Source organism: Amblyomma maculatum, chromosome 1, assembly GCF_055883805.1.
Source record: "Amblyomma maculatum isolate TAMU_Amacu chromosome 1, ASM5588380v1, whole genome shotgun sequence".
Taxonomy (NCBI): Eukaryota; Metazoa; Arthropoda; class Arachnida; order Ixodida; family Ixodidae; genus Amblyomma; species Amblyomma maculatum.
The window spans coordinates 34,063,366-34,085,268 of record NC_139344.1 but is presented as its reverse complement, the minus strand read 5'-3'; the positions used below and the strand labels follow the sequence as shown (position 1 = coordinate 34,085,268).

General features: G+C 51.2%; 1 protein-coding gene across 2 annotated transcripts in view; it reads right to left on the bottom strand.

The window, feature by feature from the left end:
• LOC146202109 (uncharacterized) overlaps nt 1-21,903 on the bottom strand; it is a 72,435-nt gene that overhangs the window by 12,369 nt on the left and 38,163 nt on the right. The window lies entirely within an intron of this gene.

The window sequence follows — 21,903 nt, the reverse complement described above, 5'->3', positions numbered from 1 at the left end:
CTTGGCACGAAATACTGGAGTGGGTTGCCATTACCTTCTCCAGTGAATTACATTTTGTCAGAACTCTCTGCCGTGACCTGTCTATCGCGGGTGGCTCTACACAGCAGAGCTCACACTTCATCGAGTTTCGCAGGGCCCTTCGCCACCACAAGGCAGTGATCCATGAAGGGGGAAGTATATATAATGCCCATAAATTGAGAGCATATTCAATGTATGCATAAATATCCTTGAACATCACTACTTTTACTCAGCAACTATTAACAAATAAGTGTGAAAGAGCTAAGCCCTACGTGGCATAAGTATTAAGTATTAATAGTCATATTTATTGCTCTGGTGGCTTGTTGCTGATGTGATGTGATGTGCTGAGGTTATGTGAATGAACAGTAATAAAATATTCCTACCTCTAAATAAATAAGTAAATATTGATTAACTAAATTAAATTTTTATTTAAAATAATTAGCTTCTACAGAAGAAACTGGCTTACAAATGGTTTGTTGGGTTTTAACTTGGCTAACGATATAAAGTGTGAGGAACACTAGTTTTACCACCTGGAGTTCCTCAACGTGCACTGACGTCGCACAGAGCACAGGCGCCTTGCTTTTCGCAGCCATCGAAAACTGGCTGTCGCGGTGATTGAGACACCGCGGCGAGGTTATCCTATTCTCAGGAACAGTATACAATCATATTAAAAAGTACGCCACAAGTTTTACTAGAATATTACCCACTAATTACTCTCATTGAATAACTGTGCAATATATAAATCTTATGACCCTCGTTCACATCAAGCAATTTTTTAGGGGTTACATTAAGAATGTATTTGCTGTAGGAATTAGCTAAGAACACCGACGCACAAAAGATTGCGGGGATACTTAATTTCCACTTTTATGGATATGTTATGATGGATGTCACAGCTTCATTTTATTAGCTGGTACCTGATGTGTTTCCTGTGAAGCATTGTTCGCATAGACGCACTTGCTGCACAGTTACTACCATTCTACAAAATATGCGCTCCTTATTTCTTGAACACCTGACACAGGCACCACACAGGTAGTCATTAGCATACACTCTTAAAGGGCCACTGTCCAGGGAAGGACCTTTCAAGCAAAGAAGCCTAGTGCTTCGATCAGGTATCGGAGATAGTCTGCGCCAAATCCTTCAGAGATACGCGCGCCGCCAAGCAGCGAAGATATAAATCAAAGCTTTTGCATCCTCTCCATCGGAAAACCAGCTTCCCCGTTCTCTACGAGCCGTAAGGCTGACGTCGGAGTCGAAAACAACCTGCATTGGTCCGTCTCGCTGTCTGACGGATGAAGAATGGGCGCGCTTTTCTCTCGTCACGCCGGGACTGAATGCAGCGGTACGCGCACCCTCGTCCGTTTTTTTTTTCGCGCATGCCAACTACCGCGCCCCACCTCCGGCCCACCTCCCGAGGTAGGGGAAATTGTCCTGCGGAGGCTAGACGACCGGGCAGGAGAGTTAAAAACCTTTGCGAGGAAACGAGAGGAGACAAACACGACAGAATCGGATGATTGCAGTGGCTGTAACTGCGTTATTAATTCAAAAAAAAGCTTTGCGGCCTTGCGTTATGAGGGCGAAGTTTCACAGTCACCATGGAAGAAAATATTTTCGACTGCAGGGTGGACAGTGGGCCTTTAAGCAAGCACTTTAGGTTAAAGACACCCGACAAAGATATTATGCCCTGCTTTAATCAAACCATCACCTCTGCCTCCGTCACCCTTGAGTGACTTGACTGACTACGGGTCCAAGAGTTGCATAGGATCCGATTCCCAACCTGCATTCCCATTTTAAAGCGAAACGGAATTGGTAGTACCTGCTAGTCCATCGATGCCGTTTAGTCTCATGACCTCTCACATCACGCCGACCAACCAGTTCTTAGCCTTGTCATCTGTTATTTGCTATGCAGTTCGAGGCATAGCCGTAATTTTTCGTTTACGACAGCAGATCTTTAGAGACCAAGATCTTCAATTCTCATCATCATTATCATCATCATCGCTTTTCTGACTACTAACTGTAGGCAAAGGCTTCTCTCGTACTCCTCCAATTAAAGCTGTCATATTAGCTACATCCAGTGGACACCTTGAAACTTTTTATCTTCCTTCGCCCCCCCTTAACCTTAAACTCCACGCGCCCAACACTTTGATAGTCTTCATGGGAATAAAATTTATTACCCTCAGCGACCAACGGTTATCCGCCTTCACATTACATGCCCTGCTCATGCCAAATTGCTCTTCTTGAATTTCGATTGGAATATCTTAACTCCAGTCTGTTCACTGACCCACTCTGCACGCTTTTTATCGGTTGAAGTTGTAACTATTATTTCCGCTCGATAGCTCTAGCTCTATGTGTTGTCCTAGGCTTACGTAGAGCCTCTTTTGTTACCTTCGACATCTCTGCCTTATTGGTGGGTGCCGGTATATTGCAACTTTTGTATATTTTTCTCTTGAGAGACACCGATAACTCGCTAGTCATCATTTGCAGGTATTTCCAACGTACACTGCATCCCAATAAAGCTCTCATAGCTATTTCTCTTCCATGGTCCGTATCTGTCAGTACTACTAGTCCTAAATAGATATATTTCCCTATCCCTTGAAGTGCTCCAGTACCATATGGAAATTGCTCTTCCTTGCCGAGGCTGTTGAACTTACCTAAGTCATCTGCGCTTTAGCTTCTTAGTCTACATTTCTGCCATGCCAGCCTAAGACATCAATCCTTTTTTGCAAGTGGTCCCCCTAGTTACATTGTAAAGCAATGTCTGCAGCCAATCGCAAGTTACTAAGGTACTCTCCATCAACCCTTATCTTTAACTGCTGCTATACTATGTCTTTGAATATTTGCTCTAAGCAAGCGGTAAACAGGACTGAACAGTTCGCGTCTCTTTGCCTAACGCTTTTCTTTATGGGAATTTATTATTGGGAAAGCATTAATAGGCTATTGGTGATGCGAAACCATGACCGCAACGCAAAAATAGTGTGTGACACTGTGCGTTTCCTTTTCTAATAACCAATTTCTGATGCAGAAGTATTAGTTAGCTATGTAAAAATAATGATAACTAGTAAATATGGTAAATATAAAATAAAAGTTATATAATAATAAATTGATGGTAATAATGATAGTGGTATATAAAAAGAACATAAGACATAAATAAAAAGTAAAACTAAATTTTATAAGATTTGAAATTAAAGAAATAAATTTTTGAAAGCGCAAAAGCAACATGGATGGAGAAGAAACAGTTATGGACAAGCGCTTGTCTCTGTCTGTTTCTTCTCCGTCCATGTTGTTTTAGCGCTTTCAAAAAATATCAGACCTTACCAACTAGTCCGATCCGTCACCCTTCAGAAATAAATTTTGCACTAAAATAACACAGCAAATAATGCTATAAAATGTAACAGGTAAAAATTACAAAACATTGCAGCAGCGCTAATGCTTTCTCACTCTCCCAATGCAGTTTATGCAAAAAACTTTTACTTTCCTCTTGGAGGACTACGTGGCTTTGTTGCCTCTACAGACAGTGTCAAGGGACAACGAGGACAAAAATTGGAGGCTTATCAAGGTTAAGCCCAGTGGATGCGAAGCATGTTAAGCAGCTGCCTCAGTGTGAATGGGGCTAAGTAACGGAGACGTGGTTTTAGGTTAATCGTCGTAGGCATCTTGACCGCATACACGCCCGGCGCAAAGACGCTGGCGCGGTTGCGGGCACAGAGACTGATGCGACGGCGGGCGCGCGCCGCTTCATCCCTGGCGTGACGTCACATATCACGTGATGTAGCGATGGTGATGACGGCGCGCGACGCGGCGTCAAAAAACAAATAGCTCCAGTCTGCCTCTCACTTCTAATATCCTTGTTTGAGTCTAGTTACTTTGCTACTCATTTTTTAGAAATATTTGTGCCGCTCGCCACACATACGCATGAGAAAACAGTCGTAAGATACCACATTATGTGAAAGACCGCTCGACATCACTCTAAATAACCTGACTGTAAGAACATGCCTGCATGGCCAAAGAGAACCATGCCTGACTTTGAACTGAAGTCTCCAAAGAGGTTCGATTCCACTTTGCGCTCCTATCTCAAAGAAGATTCCTGATTTAGCAGCGCCTGCGAATTCGGCCATGCCATCTAGTCCCGTTACGTCACATCATGCGATGACCAGACATTGCGTGGATATGTCACCTGTGAATCAGCACCTGCCAGAACCATGCCCATGATATTACCGCATTACTAATCCAACTTGGGGCGCCGTCATGCGGCCAGACTGGATTAGCGACGTTTTAGCTGGCCTTAGCCACGCTAGTGACCCTGGCCTTCGTCTTCCTCTCTCGAGCTCCCTCCAGCCTTGCCGCGTCCTAGTACCGCCTCACTGTGAATAAACCCACTTTCTAACCTTCTGGATGTTTGACGGGGACATTTGGTGGAGCTGCCGGGTATTGTCCCATGTACGCTAACTTCGAAGGCACCTTTCAAGCCAGCTTCAAGAGCGTGGATACAACACCTGTCCAGAAGGGGAGTCGTCGTCTGCGAGGACTACAGCCTGAGTTCAGCGGCTTGAGAACACCTCCAAGAACCATGACGTCTAACTCGGGTAGCCATCCTCCTCAGCAGGCTGCAGCGGTGCCGCCGTTTGTCCTACACACACCTCGGTCACCACGCTCGTTCCATGGTGGTAGGTTCGAGGACGTTGAAGACTGGTTGGCCAATTTCGACAGTGTGGCGGGCTTCAACCAGTGGGACGGTGAGCGCAAGCTGCAAAACGTCTACTTCGCATTGCTGGATTCGGCCAAAACGAGGTACTAGAATCACGAAGCTTCTTTTACCACCTGGGAAGCTTTTTGCCAAGAGAAGTTGGCCACATTTCGTACCGACGAGAGGAGAGAGCCGAACTCGCCCTGCACTCAAGATCGCAACAGCCAACTGAAAGTGTTACCATGTTTATTGAAGACATGACGCGACTCTTCAACCGGGCTGATCCAGCTATGCCCGAGGCCAAGAAGGTGCGCCACCTAATGCGGGGTGTAAAGGAGCAGTTGCTTGCCGGACTTGTCCGCAACCCTCCGACAACTGTGGCGAAATTTAAGAAAGAGGCAACGGGTAAAGGGCGCTCCTTGCAAAGCGGAGCGCTCAGTACGGCCGACTTGCTTCTGTAGCAACCGCCCATCACTGCCCGCCAACGTCGCTGCCCGGTGAGAAACTTCGAGTGTTCGTGCGGAAAATTGTGCGCGAGGAGCTCCAGAAACTACGCTTCGAAGTTCCCCAGGCAGGCGTCGCTGCAGTAGCGGACGTGGTCCGGGATGAGATTCGCCGAGTGGTGCAGCCACCTCCAGTAGCGCCGCAACCAGAGCCCTACATAGTGACTTACAGCGAAGAATTACGAAAACCTGTGCCTGTGCCACAAGCCATTCCTCCTGTTGCTACTTTACCTCCTGTGCAGTACCAAGTCCCAGCTGTGCCCGTCCAACAGCAGGAATTCAGGCCCGCCATTCGTAAGGCACACATGTGACGAACGCGAAACAACCGGCCATCGTGCTACCACTGCGGGGAACCCGTCCACGTTCTGCGCGAGTGCTCCTAGCGCCAGATGGGTCTCAGGGGTTTTTCTCCCGACGCACCTGGACCACGCTATATGGTGAACGAACGCAAGAGATCAAGCACTACTTGGCCGCTAACGTGCAGCCCACGACTGCACAAAGACGCCAGTCCCGATCCCCGCCTCCAAGAAGTTTCTCTTCCCCCAACCGCCCATTGACCTATGGGCAGTTGAGAGGCACGTCCCCACGGCGGGAAAACTAAAGACGGCGTCCTCCGGGGGTAGAGCCGCCGCAGTTGTAAGGAGTCAAGAGATTCCACTCGACGATTTACCGCGACGTGCCGACCGGCGACGACTCGACCCAACTAGCCTACTGACGAGCTGCGAAAAATTGGTTTCCGCCAACATTACAGTAACCGCCGACAACCGTAACGTAAATGCACTCGTGGATACTGGCGCTGATACATCGGTAATGAGCAGCCGGCTAGCCACGACCCTCAGAAAGGTTTTAACGCATTGGACTGGGCGCAGATCTGATCAGCTGGCGGCCATGTGGTGACACTGATTAGTGTCTGTACCTCGCGAATACAGATCCGAGGCATAAGTTTCCCCGGCTGCTTCGCTGTGCTCTCCGAGTGCTCCAAAGACCTGATACTCGGTTTAGATTTCCTCCGGGAGTATGGCGCTGTGATCAACTTTGTGGGATTCTCTACGGGGCTGCGGCTCCGCTCTCAGAGGAAACAACGCTCCGCTAGCTCAGACCACGGTGGTGGCCTCCAAGAACGACACGAACACCGAGGACCAAAGGGTAAACCGGTTTAATGGTTTTCCTCAGCCGCGCGCGCGCGATCAACCAATTCAGTTCACCTGATGCCAGTCCCTGCTTTTCCGGACGCGTCCGTACTGCTGGCCCGTCTGGTCCGCTCTGTCAGAGGTTGCACACCACCACACACACCACACACGCACTCCCTCTCCCCGAAAACCACACCCAGCCAACACATCGCGCTCTTCCCCTGCCCCAGCAGTCGAAGGAGAGAGGAGGAAGGAGGCTGTCACGTGATGTAGAGAGGAGAGGCTACACCTCACCCTCGCCGCCGCGTCGTAGCCAGGAGGGGAAGTAGCGGCGATATGTTCCTTCCCACACCCCTCCTACCTCAATCGAGGCGTCCGCTCGGGGGTGCAGGCGAGCGTCGCTTCCACCCTGTAGTGCCGTTGGTCTGGCTTCTCGGCAGTTCCCTGCCGCTGGACACTAGGTTGTGCCCCGGAGAGGCAGGCTCTGCATCTGGGATCTTAGTCGCTGCTGCCGGGGTGAAGGCGCGAAGTTCGAAAGCTGGAATCATGGTGCGCCGCTTGCTTCAAGCAGCGTCGACGCCCTGGGATTGTCAACCAAGGCAGGTGGCAGGGCTCGTTCATCTTCTCCAGCCAGGGCTGAACAGACGTACTCGGGTCCGGGAAAGCCCAGACTGCGGCGGGAGAGGTCAGAGTGCACTGGTATCTCCTCGCCCTCCCGTTCGTTATTCGGTCGAGCTCGAATGCGAGCTGCTCCAAGAACTTTTGCAGGCTGGCGCAGCCACAGGGCGCGCTGTCTAAACATCACCTTCGCCGCTCTCGCCGCCTGAATGCAGACAGCGTGGCCCATGCGCCCGGAGTGCCGGTGTCATAAATAAGGCCACTCGGCGGGCTAGGTCCCTCTGAACGTGCTCAGCGCAGGCTTCGCGTAAAGGAACACTGCCGGCTTGTGTATCGACACGCGCCGGATAAACACGAGACCTCTTGTGCCCTTGCGGTTGACATTAGGCGACTTCGCCTACCTTCCGCACTGTAACATCGCGGAAAGGACTGCCTTCCCTTGCATGCACTTGCGCGCGAACTCGCGCGTCTGGCGTTCCTCCCTCAACAGCTAGAATGCGACCGGTGCAAGCAAGGACCGCGTTTTAGGCCTGCATGTGCGCTCTCACGCATGCGGCCTCAACGATTTCGCTGGCTGCGGGTGTTATAGCGATGCCGGTAGAAACTGCGCTCAGCATCGCCCGCCTCGGCGCTCTCCGGAACGAGAGGCGTTTCAGCTTCCGCGGCATCTCTCTGGAAATACTGCTTCAGCTCTCCCACATGAATGGGTCCGCTTTTCCGGCCCGAGTGCAGGTCTTTCAGTCGGTAAACCAGCTGCGACTGTTTCTCTGCGATCACGAAGGGCCCGACCCATCGGGCGCAAAGCCGGCCGCGAATCCCGCGGATGCATCGCTGAGAACATGATTTCGCCTCAGAACCGTGTCTTCCAACTGGAACTCAAGGTCCCTGTGGGCTTGGTCGTAGCTCGCCTTTTGGCTTGCCCTGGCCTTCTCACGGCTGCGGCTCGCCTCCTTAATGGCATTGGCCAAACGCTCTCGTAATCTCGTAATCGTAATCGTAATGGGTCAGGACCGTGTCCGTTGGCGTGTTCAGCTGCCTGCCAAACAAGAGAAAAGCCGGCGTGAAGCCGGTCGAGCGATTTACACTCGTGCACAGAGCGAAGGATATGGCGTCCAAGTGCTCATCCCCATCATTATGCGACCGCGCATATGCGCCCAGGATCGGCTTGATATCCCGATTGCGGCGCTCGCTCACGTTGGGCTGGGGATGATAGCACGTGGTTTGCTGCTGCCGTACACCCATTGCCGCGCACGTATCACGAAACACCTTCGACGTGAAATACGTGGCGTTGTCGGTTATCAGTCGCTCTGGAAAGCCAAAACGACAAAACACCTCCGACAGCTTTCCCAAGATTTCCCGGGCAGTAGCTTGCCGCAGCGGGTACAGTTCAGCGAAAGCGCTGAAATGGCACGTAACGACGAGCACGTATTTTTACCCTTTTTTGCTGTGTGGCAGCGGCCCCATCAAATCGCACGCCAGGATTTACCATGGCTTCGTGCTTATGATGGGCTGGAGTAAGCCAGGTGGTTTGCCACCTCGAGGCTTCCTCTCTTGGCAAATGTGGCATGTTCCCACGTAACGACATACGTCAGCCTTCATTCCGGGCCAGGTAGCGAACCGACAAAGCTTCCGTCATGTATTTGGGGCGCTCCCGTGACCGTCGGCGTCGTGATAGTGCCGCATAGCGGCGCGGCACAGTTTGCGCGGAATCACAACTTTAAAGCACTCACTGGAGGCTTCTTTGTCTGGCACGTATTTTAGCAAAGCTCCTTCACAGTCCAGCAGGAAGTTCTCCAACTCACTCGTAGCAATACCAGCTACATTAGAGTTAGCGCCAACCACACTACCAGTGGCTTCACAGCGCAATTTGGCCTGAGTTGTCAGAGCATCCGTCTCTTCACTAAGACAATTGATTAACTCCTGACAGTACGAGTCTTCCTGCTGAGCTCTAAGAAGCTCTTCTCTGCTGAACGCAACATCGAGGGGGACTACAGCTTCCACAAAGCGCACGTGTTTTCGGGGCTCCGCAGCCGGGTGCTGCCCTCTGCGCGCTCCCTACGCAGAGGGGGAGACAGCTGCCCTTCCGTCTCCTCCTCGTCTTCGCCTGTCGGTTGGGTGTCAGTGACCGGCACCCGTGACAGCGCGTCCGCGACTGTATTAGCAGTCCCTTTTCGGTAGCGCACTTTGAACTCGAAGCCTTGTAGTGTCAGGGCCCACCGCGCAAGCCGACCATTGGGCTCGCGCAGGCGTTTCAGCCATGTTAAGGTCATGTGGTCGGTCTTGAGCATGAACCCTGTTCCTTCTACGTATATTTCGAAACGTCGCAATGCGTAGATAATGGCCAAACATTCCTTTTCCGTCGCTGAGTAATTGCGTTCTGGCGGCGAGAGCGCGCGGCTCGCAAACGAAACTGGTCGCAGCTGATCCCCATCCATCTGGAGGAGTACAGCGTCCACTCCAATATCACAAGCATCAGTCTGGATAACGAATGGCTTATTTAGGTCAGGCAGCTTCAGAGCTGCTGTCTCAGCGATGGCGTGCGAGAGTTGGCGAAAGCTCCTTTCCTGTTCATCTCCCCATTGCCAACGGGAAGACTTTCTTAGCAATTGTGCCAAGGGCGCTTGCAGGTGCATACAGTTTGGAATGAACTGTCGGTAGTATCCCACCAAACCGAGATATCGGCGAACAGCGCTGACATCTGTAGGCGCAGGAAACTCCAGGATCGCCCGAAGTTTCTCTGGATCAGGAGACACCTGCCCCCGTTCAACTCGATATCCAAGCAAGAGCCTGGCATATCTGCGCCTTTGCGGGATTGAGCGCAAGGCCAGCGGACCTGAGATTTCCCAGAACGTCTCTGAGGTGATCGAGGTGCTACTCGAATGTGTGGGAATAGACGATCACATCGTCCAGGTAGGCGAGGGCGTCCTGCCATCGGGCATCGCCGAGTACGCGGTCCATTAGTCTCTGGAATGTGCTCGGAGCGCCGGACAATTCAAAGGGCATTCTTTTGAAGTGGAAAAGTCCTCTGTGACATGAGAACGCCGTTTTGTACTCATCGCCTGGTCGCACTTCGACCTGCAGATACCCCTTGCTAGCGTCAAGTATCGAAAAGAACTGAGCGCCGCCAAGATTGGAAACAATCTCGTCTGTTCTCGGAAAGGGGTATGCATCTTTCTCCGTGACCTCGTTCAGACGCCGATAGTCCACGCACAAGCGCCAAGTGCGGTCTTTCTTTGGCACGAGCACCACTGGGCACCCCCATGGACTTTGAGAACGGCATATAAGACCAGCATCGAGCAACTCCTGGAGCGCCTCATCGATCGCTTACCTTTTAGCAGCGCTGACGGGCCTTGGGTTACATTTCCAGGGCAGCGCGTCACCCGTATTTATGCGGTGCTGCACCAGATTGGTACATCCCGGCTGGCCTGTGAACATCTCGTCAAAGTTGTGTAGCAACGACAAGAGTCGGTCACATTGGTGCTCTGTCAGCGCACCGGCATCGGCCAGCAATCTTCGCATTTTCTTTTCCGAATGCGGATGAAAAGTGTGCTGACAGGCCGCCGCTGCCGGTCATGGCAGCTGACACGGAAACCCACTGTCTCTTTTTCCGCCGGCAGAGGCCGGGGTTGTATGCGTTTTCTTCTCCGACTGCGGAGAGGGAGCATTGAGACGGGCCGCCTTACCCGAGCTCGGTCGGGGAGGGGGGAGGGGGGGCGAACAGCGCTCATAGGAGGTATGCCTCCCGTCTGCGAGTGGATCGGCCGTGCGCGTTAACGATTGCGTTGTAACCGGCGGTTCGGCGAATGGCCTGAGCGGGGCACACGGGCTCTCCCGATAACCCCCACTGGCGATATCGATCACCAGTCCAGTTTTAGCCAAGAACTCTCGGCCTAGGATAATTGGTACTGTCAAGCCAGGCAGGTGAACAAAACGCATTCTGCGTACACACTTATCGAAGCGCACTACGAGGCGAATGTCACCGCAGGAGCGCACCTCGCCGCTAGCGAGCAGGAGGGGCGTTCTTCGCTGTCGCATCCGAACGGACCGCCGTCGGAGCTGGGAAACGACCGCGTCTCCAATCAGCGAAATGCTTGCACCCGTGTCGAGCAGTGCCTTAAATGTTGCTCCCGCTACGGCGAGGTCAACAAAAGGCGCTGGCGTGTTAGTTGGCTCTCCAACTTTGAATGCGGACGTGACGGGTACAGGCTTCCGAGCGTTTTCAGCCTCCGCCGGTGCTGCTACCGGCGGCCTGCCTCGTTTCCCGATCTCGAGGGGCAGTTTCTGGCTATGTGACCAGTTTGGCCACAGCTAAAGCAGCGCACAGATCGATGCTTGTTGCTGCGACGCTCGGCGGGTTTCAGAGGCACTCCGACCGTCTGGCCGTATGCGGCCCTCTGGGGGTGCGTTCTGAGTAGGTGCGGACTTTCGCGGCTGAACCCCAGTGAACTCACGGGGGTTGAAATCAGTACTGCGCAACCGGTATCCAAAGGGATCCAGGGCGCGGTCCGATACTTCGAGCGGCAACGGCTCGCTCGTGAACCAACTTGCCTCAGGAGTGTACTCACTCCTTACCGTTGGGACACCGCTCCAGGCACACGTCGGCTCTAGTGATTCTCGAGCCGGTGGCGGGGGCCGGTATTTACGGGCCGCAGAAATCTGAGCCTGGACTCTGCGAGCTTCAATGGCAAGCTCGTTCAGGTCGCAGCATCGGCAGCTGCTCAAGTAAAGGGCAAATGTGGGGTGGCACTGGCAGAGGACGCGTTCCACTCGCTCCGAATGCGAAACTTCCGTGTCGGCGTACTCGTACAATTCCTGCATCGCCTGTACGAACTCTACAAGCGATTCATCAGGTGCCTGTGTCCGCAGCTCTAGTTATAGCTGCATTCGCTGCTTGTAATCGTACGGAAGGAAGTCCTCCCTGAACAAGCGTCGAAAGTCCGACATAGTGCTCGCTTTGTGGCCTACCAATAGGTACCACCGGGCGGCTTGATCGACAAGTGCAACTGGCAAAGCTCGTCTCAGAATATCGCTCTCGCTCAGGTCACTCGCAAGCTCATACCCGCGCAAGGCCAGTAGGAAGTCATTTGCGCTCTGCGTGTCGCTGTAGCCACTGTATGTCGGTATCGGTACGCCGATCCGAGGGCCAGGCAAGTGCGCCTGCTTCAACAGCTGTTGCAAAGCGGATGCGAGGACGTTTGCGGCGTCTCCCTCCGGGTGACATACTACGCGCTCACTAGCCATCGGGTGTGATGCGCGTGCCGGTGTTGCGGGCGTTCTCCAATCGGGGCCAATGGGCCATTCCGACTGAATACCGGGGGGAATAAAGCCTTCGCCGACGGGCGGTAGCTTGTGATGCAACTCGGGATCTCCCGATGCTGGGTACTCTGCATGCCTCTCCGTCAAATGAGGGGAGCGCTCGCCGCATTGGCGGGTGTAGACGCAATTTGGCCACCGAGCCAGCCTGCGTGCGCAGCGGGTGAAAGGAGCGAAGAGTAGCCGCCGCCGACGGGCGATGGCTGTACGAGTAATTCAGGATTGCCTGTATTAAGACTCGTTTGGCGAACTGAACCTGTTACAAGGTGGAGCGATTGGGCCTGGAAGCCACGGCTACTGGGCACGGGCTTCGAAAGCTGGCCGGAAGTTCGCGGCGCGAACATACTAGCGCGAGCCGCATCGGCGGGTGCGCCAGGGGACACGTTCAAAAGAACGGAACTTCTATAGCCACAGCCGTCGGACTGTTCCGGCTCGATGTGTTTACCGGGAATGCCCGGCGCAACGTTTCGGACGGTAGCCGCACCTGCGGCATCATGCAACACATCCAATTGACCTCCCAACATCGCATCGGCGGTTGGATTTGATGTAGCCAAATGGCTAATGCTCGAGATCTGCCGAGCTTGGCCGCAGATGTCGGCCAACATCATTAGGTCAGACAGCCCGTAGCGCGGGCTGGTGATGTTCATACAGAGCTAGCTTTCCCCGCTGGAACGCCAACAGGGACCCACGTTGGTGCGCCAAATGTGGGATTCTCTACGGGGCTGCGGCTCCGCTCTCAGAGCAAACAACGCTCCGCTAGCTCAGACCACAGTGGTGGCCTCCAAGAACACCACCAACAACGAGGACCAAAGGGTAAACCAGTTTAATGGTTTTCCTCGGCCGCGCGCGCGCGATCAACCAATTCAGTTCACCTGATGCCAGTGCCTGCTTTTCCGGACGCGTCCGCACTGCTGGCCCGTCTGGTCCGCTCTGTCAGAGGTTGCACACCACCGCACACACCACACACGCACTCCCTCTCCCCGAAAACCACACCCAGCCAACACATCGCGCTCTTCCCCTGCCCCAGCAGTAGAAGGAGAGAGGAGGAAGGAGGCTGTCACGTGATGTAAAGAGGAGAGGCCACACCTCACCCTCGCCGCCACGTCATAGCCAGGAGGGGAAGTAGCGGCGATATGTTCCTTCGCACAACTTTAAAGAACTAATCCTGTCATTTGCCACCCACCGCACTCTTGACGCCGACCCCCAGCAACACATACCGAAGCTGCGAGTCTGTGACGATCGCATTGTGATACCGTCAAGATACAGGAAGGTTGGGGCCGTAGAGTGCGATAGCAGCCCCGGAACTCGTAGCATCGCCGAAGCCAACATGTCGCTGCTTCTGGGTCAACAAGTCGAGGACTTATTAACTGAAGGACAGGCGAACCGAGCGTTTGATGACGAACTTCGGTTGCGAACCGCAATTTTTGGCGAGCGAGACAACGATTGCATACTTTGAAGAACTCCCGGAATGCGCAGGGCAGTACGCATTGTCCGAAATCACAAAACTCATAAGAAACGTCGACTACTCTAGTTAAAACCGACATCAACCCGGACCTCCTGCCAATCAAAAGCGCTGCCTAGAGATCATTGTCGACTCTTTCCGGGATTGTTTTGCAATGACCTCCAGGGTTAGACAGACACCGCTCACAAAGCATCTAATTATAGTCGACGACAACCAGAGACCATTACGTCAGTCGCCTTATCGGTTCTCTCCAAAGGAGTGAGATGCAATTCGCCGGCAAGTTCAGGATATGCTCCAGGACGACGTGATACAGCCGTCGACGAGCCCATGGTTGTCGCCTGTTGTCCTCGTGGCGAAGAATGATGTGACTCTACGGTTATGCGCTGATTACCGCCGTTTAAACAAGGTTACTAAAAAGACATTTATCCTCTACCGCGCATTGCTGACTCTCTAGACCGTCTGCGCCACGCCAAATACTTCTCATCGCTCGATTTACGCAGTGGCTATTGGCAGATAGAGGTGGACGAACGCGACGAGGAGAAGACAGCCTTTATTGCCCCGGACGGTTTGTACGAATTCAGGGTGCTCCCTTTCGGCCTATGCTCGACTCCTGCGACCTTCCAGTGGATGATGGACACTGTGCTTTCTGTCCTGAAATGGCAGTCTTGCCTGGTGTTCCTGGATGACATTGTTATTTTTTCCGATACTTTCGATGAACAAGTGAGGCGCCTGCGCGCCGTTTTCGAATCCATTCGTTCAGCCGGTCTGTCCCTTAAGCCAGAAAAGTGCCATTTCGTTTTCCAAGAGCTGACGTTTCTGGGCCATGTTGTGAGTGCCACGGGCGTTAGCCCAGACCCCGACAACACAGCCGCCGTAGCTGCTTTCCCCATTCCAACCGACAAACGAAGCATGCGCCATTTTCTGGGTCTTTGTGCCTACTATCGGCGTTTTGTGAAGAACTTCTCACGGATAGCTGAGCCCCTAACTCGCCTCACAAAAGAGAACGAACCATTCTGCTGGAATCAAGAGCAACAACGGTCATTTGAGAAACTACGAACTCATCTACAAAGGGAACCTATACTTGGTCACTTTGACGAACAAGCCGATACAGAACTTGCACACAGACGCAAGTAACGCCGGCCTTGAAGCGGTCCTTGTACAACGGCAGGATGGTGTGGAACGCGTAATCGCATAGCAAGCCGCACCTTATCCCGGTCCGAGGTGAACTACTCCACTAACGGAAAGGAATGTCTTGCTACTGTGTGGACAGTGAAAATTTTCGCCCCTACTTTTATGGCCGGCCTTTCTGAGTAGTGAGCAATAGCCACTCAATCTGTTGGTTGGCGAGCCTCAAAGATCCTTCAGGGCGGCTAGCACGCTGGAGCCTTCGACTTCAAGAATTTGATGTTACCATTCTCTATAAATCAGGCAAGGGGCACAGTGATGCAGACTGTCCCGCGCACCTCTTTAGCATAACAGCACAGAGTTCGACGATTCTTTTCCTCTTGGCGCTATTTCCGCGGACACTGTGGCTCAACACCAGAGACGACCTTGAACTACAGCATCTCACTGAGTATTGAGAATGAAATAATCCGACTCCGCCGCGAATCTTCTCTCGCGGATTGTCATCGTTCTGTTTACGAGACGGGACTCTGTACAAGAAGAACAACGGGTCGACGAAAGCTAATTTACCTAAGGCTATTCGCGACGAAGTCTTGCAGGCGTCCCACGACGACCCTTCTTCTGGTTACCTGGGTTTTTCCCGAACGTTGCACGCATACGCCAGAAGTATTATTGGCCTAAACTCACTGCGGTGGTCAAGCGCTACGTCAAAACTTGCCGGGAGTGCCAACGCCGAAAGACGCCACCGACTAAGCCGGCCGGACTGCTACAACCTACTGATCCGCGACAAGTCCCGTTCCAACAAGTCGGCATGGATTTACTCGACCCGTTTCCGGAGTCCTCGCTCGGTAATCGGTACATTGTGGTCGCCACCTACTATCTCAGCCGATGCTGTGAAACGAAAGCTCTTCTCCGCGGAACCGCGGCTGAAATTGCGACCTTTTTTTAGCAGAGCATTGCACTTCGTCACGGGGCACCCGCAGTCATTATAACCGACAGGGGAACGGCTTTCACTTCGGCGCTTACGCAGGAGGTTATGCGACTCAGTGGCACAAGCCACCAAAGAACAACTGCTTATCACCCGCAAACAAATGGACTCACCGAAAGGCTTAATAAGACAATCGACAATATGATTTCAATGTATGTCGACGAGGACCATCGAAACTGGGAAGAAATACTTTCCTATGTCACCTTCGCATCTAATACTGCGCCGCAAGAAACGACGCACTTCACTCTGTTTCGTTTAGTCCAAGGACACGAAGCCATGACTATGCTGGACGCAATGCTGCTTCCTGACAGTGCTAATCGTGCAGTCATGGGTGCTGATGAATTCGTTCTGCATGCCGAGACCACTCATCAACGTGCTCGACAGCGTATCCGGCGCCTGCAAAAAAGACGCTCACCGGTATAGCCTACGCCATATAAATCAGAGTTACGAGCCTGGAGGCCTGGAGAACGAGATTGTGTGGAGCCCAATCCGTGTAAGAGGGCGGTCTGAAAAGCTGATTCAGCGATACTTTGGCCCCTGTGAGGTAATCCGCCAACTCAGTGAGGTGAACTATGAAGTTCATACCCAGAGAACTGTCCGTTCCTCTCGACGGCCAACGTCCGAAGTGGTTCACGTTGCACGAATGAAGCCCTCTCATGCTCGTTAGCCGCTCGTTCGCCCCAGCCATCCGACACTACCGATGTTCTTTGTTGCTTGGATCCAAGTTAGCGCCAATCACGGCGACTTTCAAAGAAGGAGAGTAATGACGCATTACTAATCACTCTTGTGGCGCCGTCGTGCGGCCAGACTGGATTACCGACGTTTTAGCTGGCCTTATCCACACTAATGACCCCGGCCTTTTTCGTCTTCCTCTCTCGAGCTTTCTCCAGCCTTGCGGCGTCCCAGTGCCGCGTCAATGTGAATAAACCCACCTTCTAACCATCTGGCTGTTTAACGGTGACAATATTTAGATCACAACGCCATCACTGGATCTTGTGGAGAATTGGAATTTTAAGCCTTTAAGTTTACTGTGTTAATATAATGTAATATAAACGCAATTGCATCGACGGTACCGGAACCATGAAAGAATGCAAACATTACCCCCATTCATAAGAAAGGGGTCTCTAAGGACCTTAATAATTAGAGACCAATCAGCTTACTGTCTGTTACGTATAAGGTATTTACTAAGGTAATTGCTAACAGAATCAGGACAACTTTAGACTGCAATCAAGCAAAGGATCAAGCAGGTTTTCGGAAACGGTACTCTACTATCGATCATATCCATACCATCAATCAGGTGATAGAAAAATGCTCGGAATATAACCAGTCCTTATACATAGCATTCATTCATTACGAAAAAGCATTTGACTCAGTTGAAACCTCGGCGGTGATGCAGGCATTGCGAAATCAGGGGGTAGACGAGCCGTACGTGAAAGTGCTGGAAGATATACATAGTGGCTGCACAGCAACCATAGTTCTGCATAAAAAAGTAACAAAATTCCCATAAAGAAAGGTGTTAGGCAAGGAGACACAATCTCCCCAGTACTATTCACAGCTTGCTTAGAGGAAGTATTCAGAGACTTGGAATGGGAGCAGTTAGGGATAAGGGTAGATGGAGCATACCTCAGTAATCTGCGATTTGCTGATGACATTGCCTTGCTAAGCAACTCGGGGGATGAACTGCAAATAATGATTGGTGACCTAGACAGGAAACGTAGAAAGGTAGACTTGAAAATCAATATTCAGAAGACAAAGGTAATGTTCAACAGCCTAGGAAAGGAACAGCAGTTTACATTAGGTAGCGAAGTACTGGAAGTAGTAGGCGAATATGTCTACTTAGGACAGGTAGTAACCGCAGATCCGGACCATGAAAAGGAAATAACAAGAATAAGATTGGGATGGAGCGCATTTGGCAAGCACTCAAAGATTATGACTAGCAGCTTACCGGTATCGCTCAAGAGGAAAGTATACAACAGTTGCATCTTGCCTGTACTCACCTATGGGGCTGAAACGTGGAAGCTAACCAAGAGAGTTCTACTTAAGTTGAGGACAACCCAGAGGGCTATGGAACGAAAAATGGTAGGGGTAACATTAAGAGATAGAAAGCGTGCAGAGTGGGTCAGAGAAATAACTCAAGTTACCGACATTCTAGCAGAAATTAAGAAGAAATGGACATGGGCAGGACTTGTAGTGCGAAGAGAGGATAACCGATGGTCGCTGAGGGTAACAAACTGGATTCCAAGGGAAGGAAAGGGTAGCAGGGGGCGGCAGAAAGTTAGGTGGGCGGATGAGGTTAAGAAATTCACAGGGGACAAGTGGATGCAGCGAGCACAGAACCGAGTTAAGTGGAGAAATAGGGGAGAGGCCTTCGCCCTGCAGTGGGTATAGTCAGGCGTATGATGATGATGATGATGCATCAAAGGCTTTGTTCACAAAAAACCCGGCATCGGCAGCTGTCCACCGGCATTGGTTTTATGAGATAAATTACGAGCATGCCGCTCGAAGGCGATAGCTGAAAACTGGCATCGCCGAGCACTAATTGGAATTATAATTGCATAAAACTACGTTTGGCAGCAGCTGTCTTCTCAGGTTACTCCTTTCTTATGGGAGGATGATTCAGAATCCGCTTGCCAGGAACCTTCCATTGACTTACTCCTAGGCCGCGTAGGCACGTTTATACGCTTTGGATAAAGCCGGGATTTATATAGCGCTAGTGGCCTGTGCTGAAGAGTCATACTCTTAGACATGAAGCTTAGGTTTAATTTATGGGGTTTAAGGTCTCAAAGCAACTGGCACTGAAAGATGTCGTAATGAAGGGCTCAGGAAATTTCGACTGCGTGGGGTTCTTTAACGCACCCAGTAAAAGCGGCACTTAAGTGTTTTTCATAATTCTTTTAGGTTCCATAAAACATTATGCTGAAGAGCTTTTCGGCGTGCCCCAAGAAGACAGAGGCTGGTCAAGAAACCTCAGCAATTTCTAATCACCCCTGACTTTAGCTTTTTATTTCCATAGATGACATCACTTACACTACACAAAAAAAGGAGGTAAATGGCAATACACTTCAGGTGTATAACTTCCATCCCAACAGAGAAGTACCAGTCCTTCCGTGTGCTCAAAGTTCATTCAAAATTTGTCCGAGTATATATCAATAGGCAGTGAGCGCTAGGGAACAAACCGTAATCTGTTTAGTGTGAATGGTAGCTGGACAATTGCATACTGCACAATAGGATGACCCTCTAGTTAGGGTGCGAGGATTACAGTGGGCAAGCACAGTGCTGCGTGAAAGGGCAAAGGTATGCTCCCGGACAGTTTGTAGTTCTCCACTGGAGGTTATGCGGGAAAGGGAAGGAGGCGAGCTTGTCCCCGTGCTTTTGGGCTTTGGTTGCTTTTGTTCGATTTACGGATGCCGAAAGGTTAAGGAACAAGCTAGAGAGACGGGTCACTATAGTGCTGCGGTAGGCCACTTCCCGTGCAGGAGGGCAAATGCTTATCTATCCCTTTCCTGCGCAACCTTGATGGTAGACCGCAGTGTAAAAATGCTGTAGAGCCAAAGACAATTGTCCAGGAGTAATGGTCTGGTGCGCGTCAACCTAACAGCTCCGACCTGTCCGCACAATTTTATCAAGAATATGAGCACCGTATACTCCACCGAATTCCTGGCGCATACCACTTTTGTAAATGACGATAATACATCAAGAAACCGCAAAGGGCGTGCTAAGCGCAGCGCAGTCCAAATGTTTCTTTACGAGAACAGATCACTGCCTCTAAAGTGTAACAGCAATTATTGGGTTAAAACTCAAGGTCACAATATCACTCGTCGTAGAAAGCGGGTTTTTTGGACAAACTGCATCAGTACCGATTCAATTACATAAATAAACCTTTTGGATGAACTAGGTGGTGTCCTGGCTGAATAAACATTTGATGTAGTTTCGCTTCGGTTAAACCTAGTGTGAAGCGAAAGTTGAAGCATGGTTATACATGGCAAAGCTCATTATTCAGCAGAAAGGTTTCTTTGCTAATGGCTAGGAAGAGACTCGGATAATCTGTAAAGTTAGTCTCGGTTTGAGCTATCGTCAGCCATTGTAGACATCTACACCTAGCCAGATCATGATCATGTTTTCATATTTTTGTCTTGTATATTGTACATTGGTTTATAAGAAAGGAAATGCTCAGTATCTGTCATTGAGGCGGCTGCGCCTCGCCCTACGAGGCTGGGACTGGTAGGTCACTGCCCCTTGTGGCGGGGGCTAGCCTGCCATTCTATTTTTATCTCTTGTAGGCCATCATTGCACCCGCTACCGTTTCGGTGGTGGATGACGGCTGTTGTGACGCGAGTCCATCTCCCCATCTTCTTTTTCGTTCTTCTCTATTTTCTTTTCTGTCCACACCAGGCAGCGGAGGTGACCCCGTCGGGGTGGTGCAGTGGTAAGACGCCCGACTGCTGTGCCGGAGTACCCGCGGGTTCGATCCCGGCCGCGGCGGCTGCGTTTGGATGAAGGCTAAACGAAGAGGAGTCCGTGGGCTGTGTGATGTCAGCGCACGTTAATGATTCCCAGGTTGTCTAAATTTCTTTGCAGCCCTCCACTACGGCTCCTCTTTCTCTCTTTCAACTTTAACTCCCATCTTCCTTCCTTCCCTTACAGCGCGGTTCAGGTGTCCACAGAAACGAGTGTGACAGATACTGCGCCTTTCCTTTCCTGTGAACAAATTAATAAAAGGAAGCTGAGGAGACTCAGCTACAGAGCCAGTAGCAGGCCCGAGGTTGGAGGGTGGCTGCTCCTGGCCCTACGGGGCAAGGATTGGCATGTCGCTGCCGCTTGCGGCGGGGGCTAGCCAGCCACTGAATTTTTATCTGTTGTAGACCGTCATTGCACCCGCTACCATTTCGGTGGTGGACGACGGCTGTTGCGGAGCGCGTCTCTCTCCTTTTTCTTTCTTCTCTATTTTCTCTTCTGTCTGCACGAGGCAGCGGAGGTGGCTCAGCTACAAATCCAGTAGCAGGACCGTCCATTTTCTTTTCCTTCTTCCTTCAGTCGCAACAGTAGCAGGCCCGTACATTTTCTTTTCCTTCTTCCTTCAGTCGCAACAACTGCCTTTGACCTACAAGGCTGTTAAAGGTGACCTTGCACAACTAAGGGCTTCCTCTCAGTCGAATAATAATAATTTGTTCACAGGACAGAAAAGGCGCTGTATCTGTCACACGTGTACATTGCACACCTGAACCGCGCCGTAGAGGAAGGGAGGAAGGTGGGAGTGGAAGTGGAAAGAGAGAAAGTGGTGCTATTGTGGAGGGCTCAGGAGTAATTTCGACTCAATACTAAAATATTAATAATAATAGTTCGTTCACAGGAATTTGGAAAGGAGCAATATGTTATACTTGTTTCTGTGGAGTGAATGTGAAAGAGAGAAAGAGGAGCCGTATTGGAGGGCTACAGAGTAATTTCGACCACCTTGGGATCTTTAACGTGCGCTGACATCGCACAGCACACGGACGCCTCTTTGTTTCGCCTCCATCGAAGAGCAGCCGCCGTGGTCAGGATGGAACCCGGGTACTCCAGCACAGTAGGGCATCTTACCACTGTCCCACCACGGCGGGGCAATTTCGACCACCCAAGTTAGGTTTTGGGAAAAGGAAGGCGCAATATACATTTCGGTGAACACCTCGAAATTTTGAACACCCACACTTAATTAGGTCAGGGGGATTTGAAGGCCAAATTTAGGCTCCCACTAAGAACTGCTGTACAAAGCATATTGAAGGGAAGAGGAGGAGAAAACAACTTTATTTAACGCACTATTAAGTGTAGAGAATGACCTGGGTCAGAGTCACTAAGGCCAACTGGTCCTTCAGCTGTTCAGAGGCTAACCAAGCCCGCCAGGTTGGGGAAGGATGGTGAGAAGCATGAGGTGACTGTATTGCAACAGGGCAGGAAAACATGCAGTGTTCTAAGTTTTCATAATGTTCAGAATGATTTGGGCATGTGGAGGAATGTCTGATTCGGTATAGAAATGATCGCGCAGGAGTAAGGATTCTATTTAGTTGTATGCGTCTAAGTATGCGTATTTGCGT